Source organism: Phyllobates terribilis, unplaced genomic scaffold (genome assembly GCF_046119375.1).
Source record: "Phyllobates terribilis strain yellow unplaced genomic scaffold, ASM4611937v1 Scaffold_12__6_contigs__length_324123572, whole genome shotgun sequence".
Taxonomy (NCBI): Eukaryota; Metazoa; Chordata; class Amphibia; order Anura; family Dendrobatidae; genus Phyllobates; species Phyllobates terribilis.
In genome coordinates this window covers 247,302,692-247,323,326 of record NW_027362772.1, presented here as the reverse complement: position 1 = coordinate 247,323,326, position 20,635 = coordinate 247,302,692, and the positions used below count along the sequence as shown (strand labels likewise).

Sequence of the window (20,635 nt, the reverse complement as noted above, 5' to 3'; positions counted from 1 at the left end):
CAGAATAAAAACAAGTCTATATCATTACATATACAAGAAAAGACAAAAGTGAGTCGGTGAGCACAATACGACTGTTCAAAGCCAGAACAGCGACTTCTTGGGAACATAGTCCTAATACAAATTACATAGTGCCTATGTATATACTTTAAATGACCAAAGTATTCTCGGAGTGACACCTTTATTGGCTAACCAGCAAAAAAATAAAAATATATTTGTTAATATATAGTTCTGGTTAGCCAATAAAGGTATCACTCCGAGAATATTTTGTCATTTTTGGATAAAGTTAAGATAAAGCTCACCTATTTTGCCTTTAATGTCAAATACGGTGAATTTTACATTCATAATATCTGACCCAAATATGCAACACGTAATTCCAGCTATTATAGCTATTTTTTTCTTTTGTTAGGTTTATGTTTCCTACAGAGTGTGGTGCTTGGTTTGAACAGTCTTTAAACAAGATGTAGGGATTTATTTGCTACTAATGCATTAGTCATTTTATTGATTGATTGTACTTAATTGATTTTTTACATGATGCAGATTGGTTTTGTTATGCAGCACACATAAAGATGTATTTACATGCACGGATTTTATGGCATTTTTTGACCTCATGTTGCATAACCACGGATGTGCTTGCACAAAACACCACAAAAATAGGGTAACTACAGTGTAAATACACCGTACACAGCCCAAGTTAATGGGTGATTACTTCTAGATTGGAGGGACCCCCACCGATCACCAGAAAAGGGCATATTTCTCCCACTAGAATGGAGCATCAGTGCAAATGTGCAACCGCCACTGCATTCATTCCCAATGGGACTGCCGGAAAATGAGTACAGCACTCCGGCAGTCCCATAGGGAATGAATGGAGCATGCATACTGCCATTAGGCTCCAAGAGTTCTAGGGTTAGACGACCGTTTCCTCCACATTCGAGAAAAATGGTCTCATCAGAGTGGGCATCAGATTTTCTCAAACGTGAAGAGAAAAAAAAAGTTTTTCCATCTTCTCCATTATGTCAGTCTGTGAAAATCGGACCTCACTCAGGTATCATCCGAGCTCCGTGCAATTTTTTTCACTGACCCATGAATCTGCATTGCCGATTTTAATCCGATATTGGTCCGAGAAAAAAAATTTGATATGTGCACAGCCCCATACAATATTATAGGTACAAGTGAAAACCACGCTTGTCCGAGAAAATCGGTCAAGTCCAAGAGCCCCAACAACAGGTTAACAGTTTAATATCTTATTCTCTATTCTACCTAGCTATCTCTCAGTATGAACGGTGCTTTAATGTTCTTTTTCTTTAACTTGCACGGGTGTCACTCACAGCGGTAAGCGCCTCACTACAGTAAGTCCTTCAAATGTTCTCTATTATTATACTGGCACTAACAGGGGTCGCCGGTACTTCCTGCTATGCCAAAAGTCTTTAGTAGCCAGTCCCTTAATACATTACATGAGTTTCTCACACCAACTGGACCCGGTCTCTTCCACAGCTCTGCCCCGGCCAACACCCTGTACCATGTGTCTACGCTGGAAGTAACGGCCCGGTTCACTCGTATCTCCTGGTCACCACAGCAGACGTTTGCCCCCATAGGATGATCAGGTTTTGAACTTCGGTGCTTGACATGCGGGGTCCAGATATCAGGTTTCAACTGCGGAAGGCTGGGCTTCGGATCCTGATCAGTGGCGTCAGGACTTTGGTGCTTGATCTACGATGTCCCACTGGACTCAGTCCCCGCCCATTCCTCCGTCGTTCTGCCTGAGTTCCACCGATTGCACATTCCTGCTCTCTCACTTATCAGTGTCAACTGCCTTCCCGCTATGCCCTTTTATATTTGGTAACTGTGCCACAGCTACTACCTGACCTGGTGCTCTCTTCAAATCCATTTTGCCAGGAACGCTTCCTCCATCTTCCGGTTCCACCTTACTCAGCTTACTAAGGAGATGGCGATATTTGGTCTCTAGTGCTGTGGAACTTTGATGAACAGTATGTTTGATTCTCCACCCCCTACATGTGCATGAGCCCACACGGCTAGGACCCCTACAAGGACCTGTACTTACTTTTCTATGGATTTCAGGGCTGACAAACTCCCTTTTATAATGTAGTCGTCTTATGACAAGTGTCCTGTTTTTTCACCAGACACAGGACAACAAATACGACTGACCAGCTGGTATCTGTAATTGTGTGGTTACCAGAAGGACAGGGCATCTAGCCCAGTAGGGACTATAAGGTTTCACACTTTCTATGTAAATATCATTTGGCTATATTTTTGTTTTGCTGCAAATCTCCTTTAATAATTATGTTATTTCTCTACAGTGGCCTATCAATTGTAGATTTCAGAAATGGAGTTTAAAAATGATATCGTAGGAACAGAAAATCTTAACTCAGTGGATATTATGATCTAATACTGGAGATACCAGAGGTGTTGAAGTAAGAAGAGGCTGCTCACACTGCTGTCCACCCTGTCTATCTGATCTAATACTGGAGATACTGGAGATGTTGAAGTAAGAAGAGGATGCACACACTGCTGTCCACCCAGTCTATCTGATCTAATACTGGAGATACTGGAGATGTTGAAGTAGGAAGAGGCTGTTCACACTGCTGTCCACCCTGTCTATCTGATCTAATACTGAAGACACCAGGGGTGCTGAGGTAAAAAGAGGCTTTTCACACTGCTGTAAACACTATCTATCTGATCTAATACTTGAGATACCAGGAGTACTGGGGTAAGAAAAGGCTGCTAACACTGCTGTCCAACCTGTCTATCTGATCTAACACTTGTGATACCAGAAGTGCTGAGGCAAAAAGAGACTACTCACACTGCTATACACCCTGTCTTTCTGATCTAATACAGGAGATACCAGGGTGTTGAGGTAAGAAGAGGCTGCTCACACTGCTGTCCATCCAGTCTATGTGATCTAATACCAGAGATACCAGGGGTGCTGAGGTATTAGAATGAGGTACAGCGTTAGAATTGGGGTCTCTGTCCCTATTTTATGCTTTCTTCAGATTGGGAAGCAATCAGATTTCCTTTCATTTACGGCAGCTGCCTGTGATACCACTTGATATATCACCTTGATTCTTTTACTACTCGATGTATGCACACAGCCATCAACAAACCACTGCAGGCAGCATACTCTGAATGCCAACCTAATGCACAAGACAAGTGATTGCAGAGACAAGCTATAATTATAGATCCATTTCAGCTTAATGCTTTAATGTGCTGCATTTATATTGATGACTTATGCCTTTTAAAATGTGCAGAGCTGCAAATGTTTAAATAAATTGGACGAGGAATATCCTATACACAAAATGCACATAATGCATGCTGCAAATACAGTGATGTGCTGACTCATCTGCGCTACTTGTCACCTTCAATAAAAGGGAAATGTCAAACTTGGGCAGTGTGTCAAGTGCCTCGTGCAATAGACTGGCATGGATCATAAACTGCGTGGTGTGCAAAAATCTAAATATATTACATATATGACATAATTACAGGAGTCGCCCAAAGTAATCTTCTGACATGTCACATTGTCGGAATGTGTGAGATTGAATCTTCTGTATGGTGGTTGGGGAACTCAACAGCATGCGCTACATATGGTGGGGTTTTTTTTCCAGGGATTTTGTAACATTTTCCTCTATTGCTTTCTCCATTGTTTTTTCCTTTTCTTAGAAAACGCATTGGTGTTAAAGGGTTTGTCCACTACTTGGACAACATATCTTTAAATACCGAGTAAAATATTTAAAAAAACCTTTTAGTCACCTGCCGCATCGGTGTCGTTCCAGCAATGTTGTCCATGAATGCAGTTCTCATGTGGCATAACAATCAGCGGTCACAGATTATCAATGGCTGCTGATTGGCTGCAACGCTCATGTGGCATAATAATGCCATGCCTGCGCCGGTGCCAACATCCCTGAAATGGCACTGGTGCAGGAGGTGAGCTATCACACAAGCTGTGGGAAAGACTAAGTGCAACTCGAAGGGAAGAGGGGAAGGGAGCCCAGACTCTAGGGAAAGGGGGAGTGGATACCTCCTAGGCTGATCTGATATCACCCTGTCTCCCCTATCGTCCCTATATTGGTTCCTCACCAATTGCTGCAAGGGAACCTAAACCCTGTATTTCCCTAGAGCTTGGCCCTGGATAGCAAGGGAGGATGAGCACTAGTCAGTCCCCACTAACAACTAAAGACAACAAGGGAAAAAACACGGGGGAAAGTCACTTAGCTTGAGCCGACTTCAGAGAGATTACACAATACGTCCTCCTAACACCAGAGAGGAAGTAAGCAGACTGCAATAGCTCCAAGCCTTCACAAGGAAACACGTGAATGTCACCGGCACCTCCCTGTAGCAAACAGAAAGTATTTAAACACCCAGGCATGGGTGTCAATTAGCAGGAGGGAGGTAGCCACTGGGTCCTAGAGTGAGAGAGATCTAAGAAGGTGTCTGTAATGCCAAACAAAGAGGTCTTCTGCAACCAACTGCAGGGCGACTGTCTGTCACATCTGACACACCCATGACATGAGTATAAGGTTTCTTTTATTTTACAGCATTCAATAAAAGGTTGTCCAAGTAGTGGACAACCCCTCTAATGTGTATTGAGTTTTTGGGTAGTATCTTTTTTTATGTTTTTAACATTACAAATCATCTTGATTGTTTGAGAAATTTTTTAATCACATGATCTATTACATCTAATGTTAACTAAAAAAAGAACAACAAAAGCAACAGGTACTAAAACACATTGATTAAAAAAATGCAACAAAAAGAGCTGAAAAAAACGCCAGAAAAAAAAGATAAATGTGAACTACATTACCAAAAAGTGCATGCAAAATCAGCCTGAAAAAAAAAACTGTTAGCACTCCAGATAAATCAATTTCAGTGTTATGCTGCGTCACTTCCCACGGACAAGCCGTGAGTCGGGATAGTCAAGGAGTCCAAGGTCAAATGCCAGGAGGGTATGTCATAAACAAAGGGAAGAGACAAAGGTGTAGTCAGGTAACGGTCTGAGGTATTTAGTGGTATTTTGACCTCAGACCGTTACCTGACTAAGGTGGATCACAGCAAAGGGGTTAAAGAAACGGATGGTCAGAACGAGGTCCAAGGTCTGGCAGCGATAAATCAACAAGCAAAGCACTAGGCAGAAAACAAACCACACTGAGCTGAGGCTATCTGGGACTGCCAGCCAAGTTAAGTAGCTGAGTAATTAAGGGAACAGGGAGCATCAGGCGAGAGCTCAGCACCTGCCAGTCTCAGAATGGACGACCATGCTGTCAACAACATCACAGACAGCTCAGCACGCCCCTGCACTAGATTGGACGACTGACCTGTCAAACAATTGCGTCCTAAGACACACTTAGGGGTGGGAAATCGTTACATGCTGCTTCTTAAAGAGGTCTTGTTATTTGCCATAAATTATCTGGAGTAAATGCCGCTGTTCTGCTGCATCTGACATTGTTTATTTTCGTGTTCCTGCGCCTCTCGATTCTTGAGATATTGCTCTTTTCCCTGTATGTAAACCTAGTATTTTAGCTACGTGGGCATGGTCCTCAAGGAAACTCCCATAGAGTAGATATGAGAACCACACCCAGCTGATTTAAGAGACTAGATTTAAATGACCATATCTCAGTAATGTAGAGGCGCAAGAACAAAAGAAAAACTATGCCAGATCCAGAACAGCAGCATTTATACTAGGTAAAAAAAACAAACACATTTATGACAAGTGACAGGTGTTCTTTAAAACTTTTCATAGCATCATTCCTCAGGAATAACTCCTGGAAATGTCAATTAATGGACAACTGTTTAGTAGGATTCCACTTGTCAATGGGAAGTGTCCCTACACATTGTGTTTAATGAGAAAGTGTGTCCAAACTTTTGGTCTGTACTATATATATATATATATATATATTTATTTATTTATTTATTTATATATATATATATATATATATATATATATATATATATATATACACACACATACATATATATATCTGTGTGCTCCACTGATTCCAAATAGTGATTCTCTTTAAACATATGAACGATATGTGTACATATATATTTGTGCAGATATACATGAACTGATGAGCACATCCACTATATTAGCGCAGCATGGATGTTCTGCAACTGAAGCCGAGTGATTGTGACACATAGGTTTCCAACTTGTCTACTAGATCAAAAGCAAGATGGCAGCTTTTCACTTGCAGGCAAATGACTCTTGCTGGAGCAGACAGGAAGCTCAGAGTATGTCTTACACTTTCACTGCATACATAAGCAGCACTGGAAAATATTCAGTGCACAAGCTCAGGGCAAGAGCAAAATTGGAGGTGACTCGTGAAACTGACTGACCTCAGCTGCTTCAGAACCCGCAGCAAGGATACAAAGAAATCCATGTTAGCTGTCTGAAGAGCTATGCCAGGGATATCCCTGATTTATAGATTTGGGTATTTTGTATATGTAGCACCCCGAGGGCTCGGCTGCTACAGGGGTATTGCACCTCGAACCAGAGGTGTGGTATTCCACTCCCGGGTAAGGACGGAGTGTGGACTAGAACTCAGTTAGCTGCATGCACCACACTCACCCCATTTCCGGGGGACAGATCAACGGTACTCCCACCAGATAGATGTGCAGGTACGACAGCTTCTGTCCCTGGCTGGAGTGGGGGGGGGAGGAACATCCCAGTGGTGTAGGAGCAGAGAGGGGAGGGACTCTGGGCATAGGTAGGAGCCCATTGGGTGCTGGTCACCTGGGCTCGGGTGTCAGAGGGAGTATAAAAGGTGGGCACCATCTTAGGAGTGAGTTGAGTCAGACAGAAGAAGAGGAGAAGAGTAGTGACAGGGAGCAGCAGCCCTGTCTGGGTGCTGCTCCTGAAGGGAGCAAGAGAGAGAGAAAGACAAGAGGAAAGAAACAAGGAACAAGGAAGGAATGGAACCTGGAGAAAGGCCCAGAGACATGAAGGAAAAGGGAACACGAACACGCTAGGAGTCAGCGGGTCAAGGGTTGGCAGATCAGGGTACCGGATCCCGAACTGGTGGAGGCCACTTATCCTCAGCCAGGAACCGGAGGTCGGGGCCACGTCTTGGCGCGACCACTCACTACACTCACCACAAAGGCACGCCACATAGGGTCAGGGAAACCGGAGATAGGTTTCGCCACCAGAAGGCCCGAGGAAGCTGGACATGGGTGGGTCCCTAGTGGGGACGGCCAGAGAAAGGAACGGAGAAAGGAGTTCAAGGTCACACTCTGGAACTGCCTGGGGGTTGGTCGAGCCCCGTACCTGGTGGACGCAGCACGGCTCGGGTCGTCATCACCTGCAGGACTGACACTGATAACATCTGTGAGTAAAGCATTGAAAACTGCAATCAGTCTCTGTGTTCCATCGCACTACCAGCACTAAAGGTACCGGGACGCCCTTACTATCACTCCCTTCACCCGCACCGGCTGCCCTGGGGCTATACCTCTCCCATTGGGGGTTATACCACCATAGCTGCACATATATACCACCGGCCTCAGCGGACTGTTTTGCAGCGGCGGCCTTGCGGCCGCAAATCAACGGGTGGCGTAGTCGACATTTATAACATCTACAAAGACTGCCACACGTTTAACTTGACCACCCTGGGCACGGACCGGGTCACCGCCACACGAAGACTACTACCCCCATCGGATCCGGCTCCGGGTATTCCCCGCGCGCACGCGCGCCGCACTACAGCACTGGCCCAGGGGGCGCGTCAATTTTGGCGTAGTCGGCAGGATTCAGACCAGCCCGCCACAAACGGGTATTGCGTGCCTGAAGAGAACTTTGAACGAACCAAAAAAAAAGAAGATTCCTACCATCATCCATCGGTTCCCGCCATCCCCAGCCATTTCCCGCCGTTCGGAGCAGATTCCCGCCATTGGATGCCATCTTGGACTGTTTCCCGCCATCTTCATCGACCTTTCCCGCCTTGGCAGAGCGGACGCCATGATGGGCGTGCCAGAGGACGGCAAGAGGCCACCTCCCATCGTGGGCCAGGTTCCAGAGTGGCGCCAAAAGCAAGGTCCACCCTCGAGAGTGATGAAGACGACCGTGGAACTGTCCGTCAAGGTGGGGGGACTGCCCCTAAGGGTGATTGTCACCCAGACACCTCAATATCACCCACCATGGGGGCGGAGAGCAAAGAAAACTGCGGGGCAGGGTGCGGTCTGGATGAGTCCGGACCGACCGCACCCGGGAATGGAGGAGGAACGAAGTACCGGACCGCAGGCGCGAGGCCTGCTGCAGGTGGAGCCGCCATACCAAATTGCAGAGCTGCTAGCGGTGCTCCAGAAGGAAGAACCGGAGTACGCGCAGGCCGCGTTGGAAGAACTGAACAAGAGGATGATCCGGGCGCAACGAGACGTGCTCGCCGGGTGGAAGGAGGAGTTGACCCGGCGCACGCTGACCTGCCAACCGGAGGTGCAGCCACCATCCAGCACCGCGTCCATCCCGAAAGGCAGCAGAAGCGGATCGGAGGCCAAGGACGACGCCGCGGGGGAGGCCGCAACGACAAGTAAGGGGAACGCCGTTACTCCGGGCCCTGAGGCCGCGGACCTGCCCCTACCTCCCGCCGCGGAACCCGAAGCTCTGGGTGCCGCGCCGCCCGCCGTGCCTCCATCACCAGCAGTCAGCCCTCCAGCAGCAAGCTCTGCAGCGGAGCCTCGCCCTGGACCGTGCTCCCCAACACCGGGCACGATCAGAAAGTCACCGGCCTGGTTAAAAGGCCGAGTGCCCGCGGGCGCTGCACCCCAGCCGGGGCCCCCAGTCGTGCCGCCATTGGGGAAAGACCTGTATGAGCAGCACACCTGCCCGGATGGGACACCATTCGTCTGGCCGCCTGGGTACACCAACCCCCGCTCCAAGAAGAGTCACCCCGTAGGAGTGGCTCCACATTAAAAACGTGGAGCAGAAGACAAGGGCCCGCCAGGACCCCCCCCCCCGTACAGTTCACGGTCCCCGAGTCACCGGGACTGTTGTTGAGTTTCACATGGCATGTGGCTGGGGCATCATCCAAGACCCGAAGACCATAAGCCAGGTGTTTGTAAACAGGAGCGACGTAGAGTCCCACCTACCGGAGGGGCACAGGGGACGGGACCTGGTGCCTGGAGATACCGTCACCTATACCAGGCATAGGGGAGTGAAGGGGTGGAACGCCCTTCATGTCCACCGGGTCAAGGAGGAAGAGGAGGTATCGTACCAGGAGGAGAAGAAAGAGGGCCCGGATGGGTCTGAACCTGAGGAAGAGAAAGGAGCGTGTGGAGGACACCGTTAATCGTAAACGGTAAAAGAGGAGATGTGAATAGTTACCCGACCGGGTATAAGGACTGTTGTGGGACTGTTTCCACTAAGAGTGTGGTCCCCGTTGGGACAGAAAGAGAACTGTTGCCTGTTTTGCCCTAATCCCTAACCTGACCGAGGACTGAGAGCGGTCATCCTTTCCCTCTAACTGGCTGAGGACTGAGAGCGGCTGACCCTGTACTTAGTTGCGCTTCCTAAAGCGATCAGTAACGTTAAAGTGAGAAGAGTACCTCCCATAAAGGGATGATTTGAAAGTTAATGTCTTATATGAAAGTGTACACTTTAAAATTTTTGTATGTTTGTAATTGTTTTGCTCTGTTTCAGCCCGAGGACGTGCTGTGATTTACCAGGGGGGAATGTAGCACCCCGAGGGCTCGGCTGCTACAGGGGTATTGCACCTCGAACCAGAGGTGTGGTATTCCACTCCCGGGTAAGGACGGAGTGTGGACTAGAACTCAGTTAGCTGCATGCACCACACTCACCCCATTTCCGGGGGACAGATCAACGGTACTCCCACCAGATAGATGTGCAGGTACGACAGCTTCTGTCCCTGGCTGGAGTGGGGGGGGGAGGAACATCCCAGTGGTGTAGGAGCAGAGAGGGGAGGGACTCTGGGCATAGGTAGGAGCCCATTGGGTGCTGGTCACCTGGGCTCGGGTGTCAGAGGGAGTATAAAAGGTGGGCACCATCTTAGGAGTGAGTTGAGTCAGACAGAAGAAGAGGAGAAGAGTAGTGACAGGGAGCAGCAGCCCTGTCTGGGTGCTGCTCCTGAAGGGAGCAAGAGAGAGAGAAAGACAAGAGGAAAGGAACAAGGAAGGAATAGAACCTGGAGAAAGGCCCAGAGACATGAAGGAAGAGGGAACCCGAACACGCTAGGAGTCAGCGGGTGAAGGGTTGGCAGATCAGGGTACCGGATCCCGAACTGGTGGAGGCCACTTATCCTCAGCCAGGAACCGGAGGTCGGGGCCACGTCTTGGCGCGACCACTCACTACACTCACCACGAAGGCACGCCACATAGGGTCAGGGAAACCGGAGATAGGTTTCGCCACCAGAAGGCCCGAGGAAGCTGGACATGGGTGGGTCCCTAGTGGGGACGGCCAGAGAAAGGAACGGAGAAAGGAGTTCAAGGTCACACTCTGGAACTGCCTGGGGGTTGGTCGAGCCCCGTACCTGGTGGACGCAGCACGGCTCGGGTCGTCATCACCTGCAGGACTGACACTGATAACATCTGTGAGTAAAGCATTGAAAACTGCAATCAGTCTCTGTGTTCCATCGCACTACCAGCACTAAACGTACCGGGACGCCCTTACTATCACTCCCTTCACCCGCACCGGCTGCCCTGGGGCTATACCTCTCCCATTGGGGGTTATACCACCATAGCTGCACATATATACCACCGGCCTCAGCGGACTGTTTTGCAGCGGCGGCCTTGCGACCGCAAATCAACGGGTGGCGTAGTCGACATTTATAACATCTACAAAGACTGCCACACGTTTAACTTGACCACCCTGGGCACGGACCGGGTCACCGCCACACGAAGACTACTACCCCCATCGGATCCGGCTCCGGGTATTCCCCGCGCGCACGCGCGCCGCACTACAGCACTGGCCCAGGGGGCGCGTCATATACTTGAGGAAGAGACTTAAAATTATAAGCAATGAAGAAGTGCCGAGCCAAAGGTGCAGGGGTAGAAGTCACACTGAGAGTTCACCTAAATGCCTGCAGTTAGAGTGTTACGCACCTGTCCTGGATCACTGCTTTGCTTCCCTTACCCCAGTCTGCTAGACTATGTTGTGATCCACATCGGGCTTTGCAGATGGCACTGCATGATCCCATGTGAGCATCTGCCGAGGCCTGTATAAAGTCCACCAAGACACAGACCTGTGCCTTGATATTAAGACATCAGTGCTTCTAAGACTCTGCGTTGCCTAAGCACTTTGACTTGCTCTGCTGCCTGCCTGCAGTCTCCTGGATGTTTTCCGCCTGCCTGCAGTTTCCAGCTTCCCATCTCCCGCCTGCCAGCAGTTTCCAGCTTCCCAGCTGCCTACCCGCAGTCTCCTGGACATCTGTCGCCTGTCTGCGGTTTCCAGCATCCCAGCTGTCTGTCCATGGTCACCTGGACATCTCCTGCCTGCCTGCGGTTTCCAGCATCCCAGCTGCCTGTCCATGGTCACCTGGACATCTCCTGCCTGCTTGCAGTTTCCGGCATCCCAGCTGCCTATCTGCAGTCTCATGGACATCTGTCGCCTCCTTGTGATTTCCAACATCCCCGCTGCCTGTCCATGGTCTCTTGGACGACTCCCGCCTGCCTGCGTTTTCCAGCATTCTAGCTGCCTGTCTGTGGTCTCCTGGACATCTCCTGCCTATCTGCGGTTTTCAGCATTTCCACTGTCTAACTGTGTCTCCTGGATGTCTCCTGCCTTGGTCCAGTGGCCACATCAGTTCTTCTGCCGCTATCAGATAGGAACACTGCGCATTGCCTCCTACTTGTCTGAATTGCCTCTTCTGATCTGTAGGCTCAACTCAACATACTGACTTGGATCAGGGTCCTCAAATTGGTTCGTTCATCTTTATCTGCAGTATTATAAAAAACATACAGTATATGTCGGACCCTATAATAGATTTTGCATCAAGGTCCAGGATCTTTAAATTACACCTATAGCTGCCAACTCTCCCAGAGAATCCAGAAGGCTCCCAGAAAAAGGATAGACCTCCCAAACTAGTTAGTAACCTTGATGCCACAGAATCATCTCAAAACCTACTTGTTAGCAGCGTTTCCTGAAGGTCTCTTGTGCGTGGTGCCAGATTGTTTCATCATCAGACTAAAGTCTCATTCAGACGTCAGTATTTCACGTACGTGTCCTGTGTTTTCTACTGATAGGACACAGACCCATTATGGCCTATCAAGCTGTTCACATGTCCGTATATTTTTTTGTGGACCGGACACCTTTTGATCCAAGTCACGAATCAAACTCACTCATTCAAATTAATGGTTCTGTTAAGAAAAAAAAAAGAAACAAAAACGTACAGCATAGCATAAAGATGCCATTTGTGTGTCATCCAAGTGCTGTCCATTTTTACTGTTTGATGGGTAGGAGAACTGGATGTCAGGCTGGTTTTAAAAATGGACAAATGATCCAAAAATTTATTAAAATTGGATCCATTAATTTTTATTCGCAAGCAAAAACAACAACAAAAACTTGACTTCTGACTGAAGCCTTAACCCAGCTGTCCAGACGGACATTAAGTTGGTTGGAAACATGATGTTGGCCGGTGAAAAAGTGCATAATTTTGCAAAAAAATCAACAGTGCACTTTGCACACTGGACTCCAAAAGCTCCCACAAGACATTTTCAAGAAGTGGGCAAGTGTGATTAAACCTCGGTGCACAGCGGTCTACACCCTAGGTCTGCTGACTATTTCAATTTTTAAAGAAATTGTCCACTACTTGGACAACCCCTTCTTAAATACTATATTCCCAGAGTAAAATAAAAATAACAAATACCTCCAGGGATGTCGGCGCCAAGTCTCCCAGGTCTTGTTTGACACTGTTATGCCACATGAGCACTGCAGCCAATCAGTAGTCACTGATGGGTTGCTTCGGTCACACCTACTCGGGACAAATCTTGGAGTTCCGGTGGAAGTGTGAGAATTCCAGCCCTTTAAAAGCCTCTGATTGGCTGCTGTGCTCACGTGGCATAAAAATGTCACGCAAGCCCTGGGGTACTCGGCACCAACATCGCTGGAATGGTGCTGGTGCGAGAGGTGAGTATCTGTCATCTTCATTTTATACTGGAGAATATAGTATTTAAGAAGGGGTTGTCCAAGTAGTGGACCACTCCTTTAAAATGAAATTTGGGTTACATAAAGGGATTATTTGGTTTATATCACCTTTACATATTGTGGGTTTCCAGTAGTAAAGTTAAACATAGATGGTCTCGTTTTAGAGACATCCCTCATTTACAGACCTGTAATATTTATGCTCACTAGAGTCATCAGCGAATGCGTTCAAATCCCGTTTTTCGGAGGGGTCAGATGTAAGCCCCGACGGTGCCACCAAACGGGTGCCAGAACACAATGTGAAAGCACCCCTAGGTGAGCACCATGAAAAATAATGGAGTGCACAGGAAAGGGTATATAAATGTATACTTGGAAGAAATAGGTAAAGAAGTTACACTCCCAAAAATCCCGGTACATCCAAAAATGAATCTTTTATTATACCGTGAAAGAAAATTGAGCAACAAGGTAAAAACACATTTAAAATAGCCAAGAAATTTCAATTTTAGCATATGATAAAGCTAAAAACTGGAAATGAATCCTCCATTTAATGTCCAAAACCATGGACTATTAAACAAGTGAATCCCCACATTCATATAAAACATCCAATAAATAAAACATGAAATAGCCACAGAATATATATATATATATATATATACCTATAAGTTGTGTACAGTACAGGTAAAGATCAAATAAAAGGGGGGGGGGGGACAAAGGTTCCGAGGTATGATCCAAAGGTTCACGCAAATGATCCAACCACCAATATGTCAGTATTGTAATTTGGCAGATCGGACAGATTGTTTTTAAAAATTGTAAAACACAGCGGGTTTACTCAAATTGTCAGGTGGTTGGCTGCATCGGGTAGTTTTTGGTGAAAAGAGCTCAAAAAAGTGCAATTTATTTCTAATCAGGATGCAAAGCTTGGAAATTCTAAATACGGAGTCTGCAGAATTATGACTGCAGCTCTGGAGAATAACAGGATGGCTTTTTTACATAAGCAGAAAACCAACGAATGAGTGCTCAACAGAACGCTAGTTCCTGATTAGACATGCTGGAAATCACCCAATAAACAAGGAAACAAGCAAAATACATGCATGCAGAAAAATCATCATTATAGGCAGCATTTTACACGGTGTAAACAGGACATGTGCTGCCGATAACATGCACAGTATTTGGGGACAGAACGATCATATTAGCAATCACTGCTTTCGCCCATCACTGCTGTCGCTAATCATTGCTCGGTAAATCAGAACTGAATGACTTGATTGCCGCTCGTTACTGGTCTAAAATTGGCCCATGTAAATGAGCCATAAGGATGATAAGTTAGTTTAGGAAATAATTACTACCATATTTTCAACCCAGTTTGCAATATTATCAGGTATCAGGTAAAGATAAAGACAGCAGGGTGGTGACCCTAATACCATGTATAGATATAGCCAGGTGAATACAGAGATCTCTCATATTTCGGTGTTTTTTTTTGTATTTAGAACTGTATCTGTAACAAACTGCAGAAAAAAATTCCTCATTCCCAAACCAATATAGCCAAAAAGAAGCATAAAGCAAACACAAACACTTAGAAATATGAGGCTTCTTTATAAACGCATGCTTTGCAATGAAATGCTTTGTCCAGGGGAAGGGGATGAAGCATTTCATTGAAAAACGCGCGTCGGGTCCCTGGTCTGGTGCACTGCAGGTAACATTACCTTTATTATTCTCTTGGCTCCATATGTGTAGTGTTTCTATACTTTGGTTCATGTCATGCAGGTCCTGCTGTGATTTACTGATAAACTATTCAATATTACGTATTACCTTTTATGTCACGTTCGATCTGCTATCCTTATTATATGATGATTGACACGATGTCCTTATCTGTCGTAATATATATTATATGTAATTGACTCCATATGGAATATACAGTACACCACACATTATGTTATCCAGGTGTACCCACTTTTTTTTCCCTGCATCTGTATGCCCTATTTATGCTGATTTTTTGTGATATTATTTTTGCATAATTAATTATTTTAATGATTCATAATAAAGATATTTTTAGCCCTTTATAAAGAAGCCTCATATTCCTAAGTGATTGTGTATCTGTAATAAAGCAACTTCCTCTAAAGAAAAGACATTTTCTACAACAACATAGGCAAAGTTCTTTACTGTAAGGCTATGTTCACACATGTTGTGTTTTTCAGCGTTTTTTGCTGCAGATTTTTAGGCAAATTTTCAGCTGCCTTTTGCAGTACCAGCAAAGTCTATGAGAAACCAGAATTCTCTGTTCACACATCATGTTTTTTTTGTTGTTGTGTATTTTGTGCCTTGGTTGGGTTTTTGGTAAATAGAGCATGTCACTTCTTTCAGCATTTTTTCAACGTTTTTTCACCCATAGGAAATAATGGGTGGTGAAAAAAAAACGCATCAAAATTTTCATCAGCGTTTTTTTAGCGTTTTTGATGGCAAAATAGAAGGGGGTCTTTTTTTCACAGAACTTTATCTACATGCATAAAACGAGACAGAAGGACAGTGAAAAAAAAGGTGAAAAAAACGCAGCAAAAAACGCAGCAAAACCTGTGTTTTTGACGCAGCTGATTTCCGGCCAGAGACCAGTTTTGCTGCAGATTTGTGACGTAATAAAAACACAACATGTGTGAACATAGCCTAAGAGCAATGTGACTATGAAATTCTTCGCAAAGGGTTTGTCACGCCAGGTGTGGGAAAGACTTAGTGCAACATAAAGGGAAGAGGGAAAGGAAGCCCAGACACTAGGGAAAGGGGGGAGTGGAGACCTCCTAGTCTGGTCTAGTGTCACCCTGTCTCAACTACCGTTCCTATATTGGCTCTTTACCAATTGCCGCACGCGTGCCTCGCCCTGACTTTCCCTGGCATATGGCTAAGGCTAGGGAATGGAGGAGATGAGCACTAGTCGATCTCCACTAAACTCTATAGACAACAAGGGTAGACAAACGGGGGAATTGCTTAGCTGTAGACGACTCCAGACAAATGCGCATACGGCCTCAAGCTCCAGAGAGGACAAAGTACTGCTCTTGCTAAAGCCTCACAGGTAGTATTGAATATCGCCAGCACCTCCCTCACAGGCACACCAGGTATTTATACATCCAGGCCAGGGAGATAATTAGCCAGAGGGAGGTAGCCGCTGGGTCCTAGAGACAGCCTCAAAGAAGATGTCTGTAAAGCCAAAAGTAGAGATCTTCTGCAACCAACTGCAGGGAGACTGTCTGTCACCTCTGACACACCTGTGACAGGGCTGCTGTCATGGAGAACGCACTAACAGCAGTCAAAAGAGGCGTTTCTTGAATGTAATAACATTGCAAGTTATTGTTGCAAAAGTTTTGCAGAAGTGTAGTCATACCTAGAGTCAGGACTGGAAGAATTATTATTTTTTTGGCTCTTTATAAACCACACGATGTATCACTATCTCAATGGGATACAAGAGTAATACCAATCAGGAAAGCATGAACACGAGCCAAGACGTCCGCTGCTGCAGCTTTAGAGCATTGCCAGAAGAAGAAATGTAAAATAGACAAATCTCGCAGTGAACATTCACTATGTTAATTGCCTTAGTACACTGCAAGGAATTTTGAAGATGAAGTGACTAAAAGAATAAGCGCATATTCACATGGTGGAGTCAAATTAAGTTTGTTTTTTTTTCTGTGATCACCTTACGCTTTTTCTATAACATTTTAATACAGCCTTATGTTGTATATAGAAGTATAATTTGTTCCTGGGCCCCGCCACAAAGTCTGTCATAGGGTCCCACTCCCATCTATCATGCTGTAGTTTCCTATGTGGTAAAGGTGCCCTTGGATGCCCTCAATCATTACGGCCTTGGTAACACTGCTCCCCCTTCAGTAGGACCTTAGTAGATGTTTAGGGTCAACGGGTCTATGGTTGCAACTCTCGGTACTTGCATCTCTCCAGCTGATAACCAAACAGCCGTCATAACCAATATACACTTTCTTAACAGTAGCAAAGCCATAACTGCTCAAAGGCTTGGCCTGCCAGTATAAAGAGGGGAACAGGATTTCTGTTCACAGGACTCTGTCAGCTTGGATGCTGCTGCATTGGTTCTGGGGGAAGACCTTTGATGAATGGTTTCAGCACCAAGAAGACAGCAGAGATAAGGCTATGTTCACATGTCCAGTAATGAGCCGTTAGAACAGATCCAGTAGCAATCTATCGACAAAAAAGTTGTGTAGACACAGCTTTCTTGTCCGACTAAAAAACAATAATGTCGTTAGGGGGAGAGTAACTAGGCAATTGCCCAGGGCCCCCACTCTCTTAGGAGCCCCTATTGTTTCTATTCCGAAGTTAAGACTGCTTAAGGACTTTTGTTGACATCACGATTATGTGACAATGATGTCACCAAAGCTCCTTTAACTGCAAGAGTCTAGAGCAGGGATGTTAAACTTAAACACACAGAGGGCCAAAATGAAACAATTGGAAAAAGTCGTGGGCCAACCAGTATACAGTATAATGGCCCCACACAGTCCTCTATACAGTATAATGGCCCCACATAGTCCTCCATACAGAATAATGGGCTCCACAGAGTCCTCCATACAGAATAATGGGCTCCACATAGTCCTCCATACAGAATAATGGGCCCCACATAGTGCTCCATACAGAATAATGGCCCCACATAGTCCTCCATACAGTATAATGGCTTCACATAGTCCTCCATACAGTAGAATGGGCCCCACACAGTCCTCCATACAGTATAATGGCTCCATATAGTCCTCCATACAGTATAATGGGCCCCACACAGTCCTTCATACAGTATAATGGGCCCCACATAGTCCTCCACACAGAATAATGGGCCCCACATAGTCCTCCATACAGTATAATGGGCCCCACATAGTCCTCCATACAGAATAATGGGCCACACACAGTCCTCCATACAGTATAATGGCTCCACACAGTCCTTCATACAGTATAATGGCCCCACATAGTCCTCCATACAGAATAATGGGCCCCACATAGTGCTCCATACAGAATAATGGCCCCACATAGTCCTCCATACAGTATAATGGCTTCACATAGTCCTCCATACAGTAGAATGGGCCCCACACAGTCCTCCATACAGTATAATGGCTCCATATAGTCCTCCATACAGTATAATGGGCCCCACACAGTCCTTCATACAGTATAATGGGCCCCACATAGTCCTCCACACAGAATAATGGGCCCCACATAGTCCTCCATACAGAATAATGGGCCCCACACAGTCCTCCATACAGTATAATGGCCCCACACAGTCCTCCATACAGTATAATGGCCCCACATAGTCCTCCATACAGTATAATGGGCCCCACATAGTCCTCCATACAGAATAATGGGCCACACACAGTCCTCCATACAGTATAATGGCTCCACACAGTCCTTCATACAGTATAATGGCCCCACATAGTCCTCCATACAGAATAATGGCCCCACACAGTCCTTCATACAGTATAATGAGCCCCACATAGTCCTCCATACAGTGTAATGGCTCCACATAGTCACCCATACAGTATAATGGCTTCACATAGTCCTCCATACAGTAGAATGGGCCCCACACAGTCCTCCATACAGTATAATGGCTCCATATAGTCCTCCATACAGTATAATGGGCCCCACACAGTCCTCCATACAGTATAATGGACCCCACATAGTTCTCCATACAGAATAATGGGCCCCACATAGTCCTCCCTACAGAATAATGGGCCCCACATAGTCCTCCCTACAGAATAATGGGCCCCACACAGTCCTCCATACAGTATAATGGCTCCACACAGTCCTCCATACAGTATAATGGCCCCACATAGTCCTCCATACAGTATAATGGGCCCCACATAGTCCTCCATACAGAATAATGGGCCCCACACAGTCCTCCATCCATTATAATGGCTCCACACAGTCCTTCATACAGTATAATGGGCCCCACATAGTCCTCCATACAGTATAATGGCTCCACATAGTCCTCCATACAGTATAATGGCTCCACATAGTCCTCCATACAGTATAATGGGCCCCACACAATCCTCCATACAGTATAATGGCCCCACATAGTCCTCCATACAGAATAATTGCCCCACACAGTCCTCCATACAGTGTAATGGGCCCCACTTAGTCCTCCATACAGTATAATGGCTCCACATAGCCCTCCATACAGTATAATGGCTCCACATAGTCCTCCATACAGTATAATGGGCCCCACACAGTCCTCCATACAGTATAATGGCCCCACATAGTCCTCCATACAGAATAATGGCCCCACACAGTCCTCCATACAGTTTAATGGGCCCCACATAGTCCTCCATACAGTATAATGGCTCCACATAGTCCTCCATACAGTATAATGGGCCCCACACAGTCCTCCATACAGTATAATGGCTCCACATAATCCTCCATACAGTATAATAGGCCCCACACAGTCCTCCATACAGTATAATGGGCCCCACATAGTCCTCCATACAGTATAATGGGCCCCACATAGTCCTCCATACAGAATAGTGGGCCCCACATAGTCCTCCATACAGAATAATGGGCCCCACACAGTCCTCCATACAGAATAATGGGCCCCATACAGTCCTCCATACAGTATAATGGCTCCACACAGTCCTCCATACAGAATAATGGCCCCACATAGTCCCCCATACAGTATAATGGCCCCACATAGTCCTCCACACAGTATAATGGGCCCCACGTAGGGCTGGCGGTTCTGGTGTCGCGGGTCAAATATAACCGCCCTGGGGGCTAGATTTGGCCCACGGGCTGGAGTTTGACACGTATGGGCTAGAGGAACCAGGCTTGTATGTACCGTATGTGCAGTTTGTGTGTATACATGGGTATGTATGTGCAGTGTGTGTGAGTATATACATGTGTATGTGCAATGTGTGATGATATGATTATATTTCAATAAATATTACATTTTTGTTCAAGAATAAATGTGTGTGGTTCTTCATAGAAAAAAAATAAGCCCTAATCCATCTTTTGAAGCACAAAAAATGATAAGATTATTTTCGGAGAAACACGGTATATCCATTTATACTGTAGTCTTATTCATTCTTTCCCTGAATGCCCAGAAGGTTCTTGGAAAAAGAGACTCCTGCAAGAGTTGTCAATTTCCAAAAGTTGGCAAATATGCAGGATTGTACAATGACATTGAAGTACTGCCATTTTTCTACTTTCCCAAGTTAGCCTTGGATATAAGTTTTTTTAGAAATTGGCAGCAATCATTCTGGATGCAAAATAGTCTTTGGAAATCCTTATCTAAAGAAAAAGGAATGCGGCAGCGGACTGTATTCCGCGCGACAATGGTTACTCAGCTGTTTTCCAGGAAGCTCAGTTACTGATTAATTAAACTTGTCCGATAATAAAAACAGATATAGTTCAAGAAGCATGAGACATAAGTGACAAATGACGAATGTTAGGTAATTGCCAATTATCAATTGTTAATTAAAATATATTCTAGCAATTATGTAAGACGGATTCATGTGTTTTGCGACACAAGAACTGTGAAAGAGATAAATGTTTAGATTATCCCCTGGGTCGCTT

At 45.9% G+C, this 20,635-nt stretch overlaps 1 protein-coding gene across 1 annotated transcript in view; it reads right to left on the bottom strand.

Moving 5' to 3' along the window:
- RIMKLA (ribosomal modification protein rimK like family member A) overlaps nt 1-20,635 on the bottom strand; it is a 55,428-nt gene that overhangs the window by 25,645 nt on the left and 9,148 nt on the right. The window lies entirely within an intron of this gene.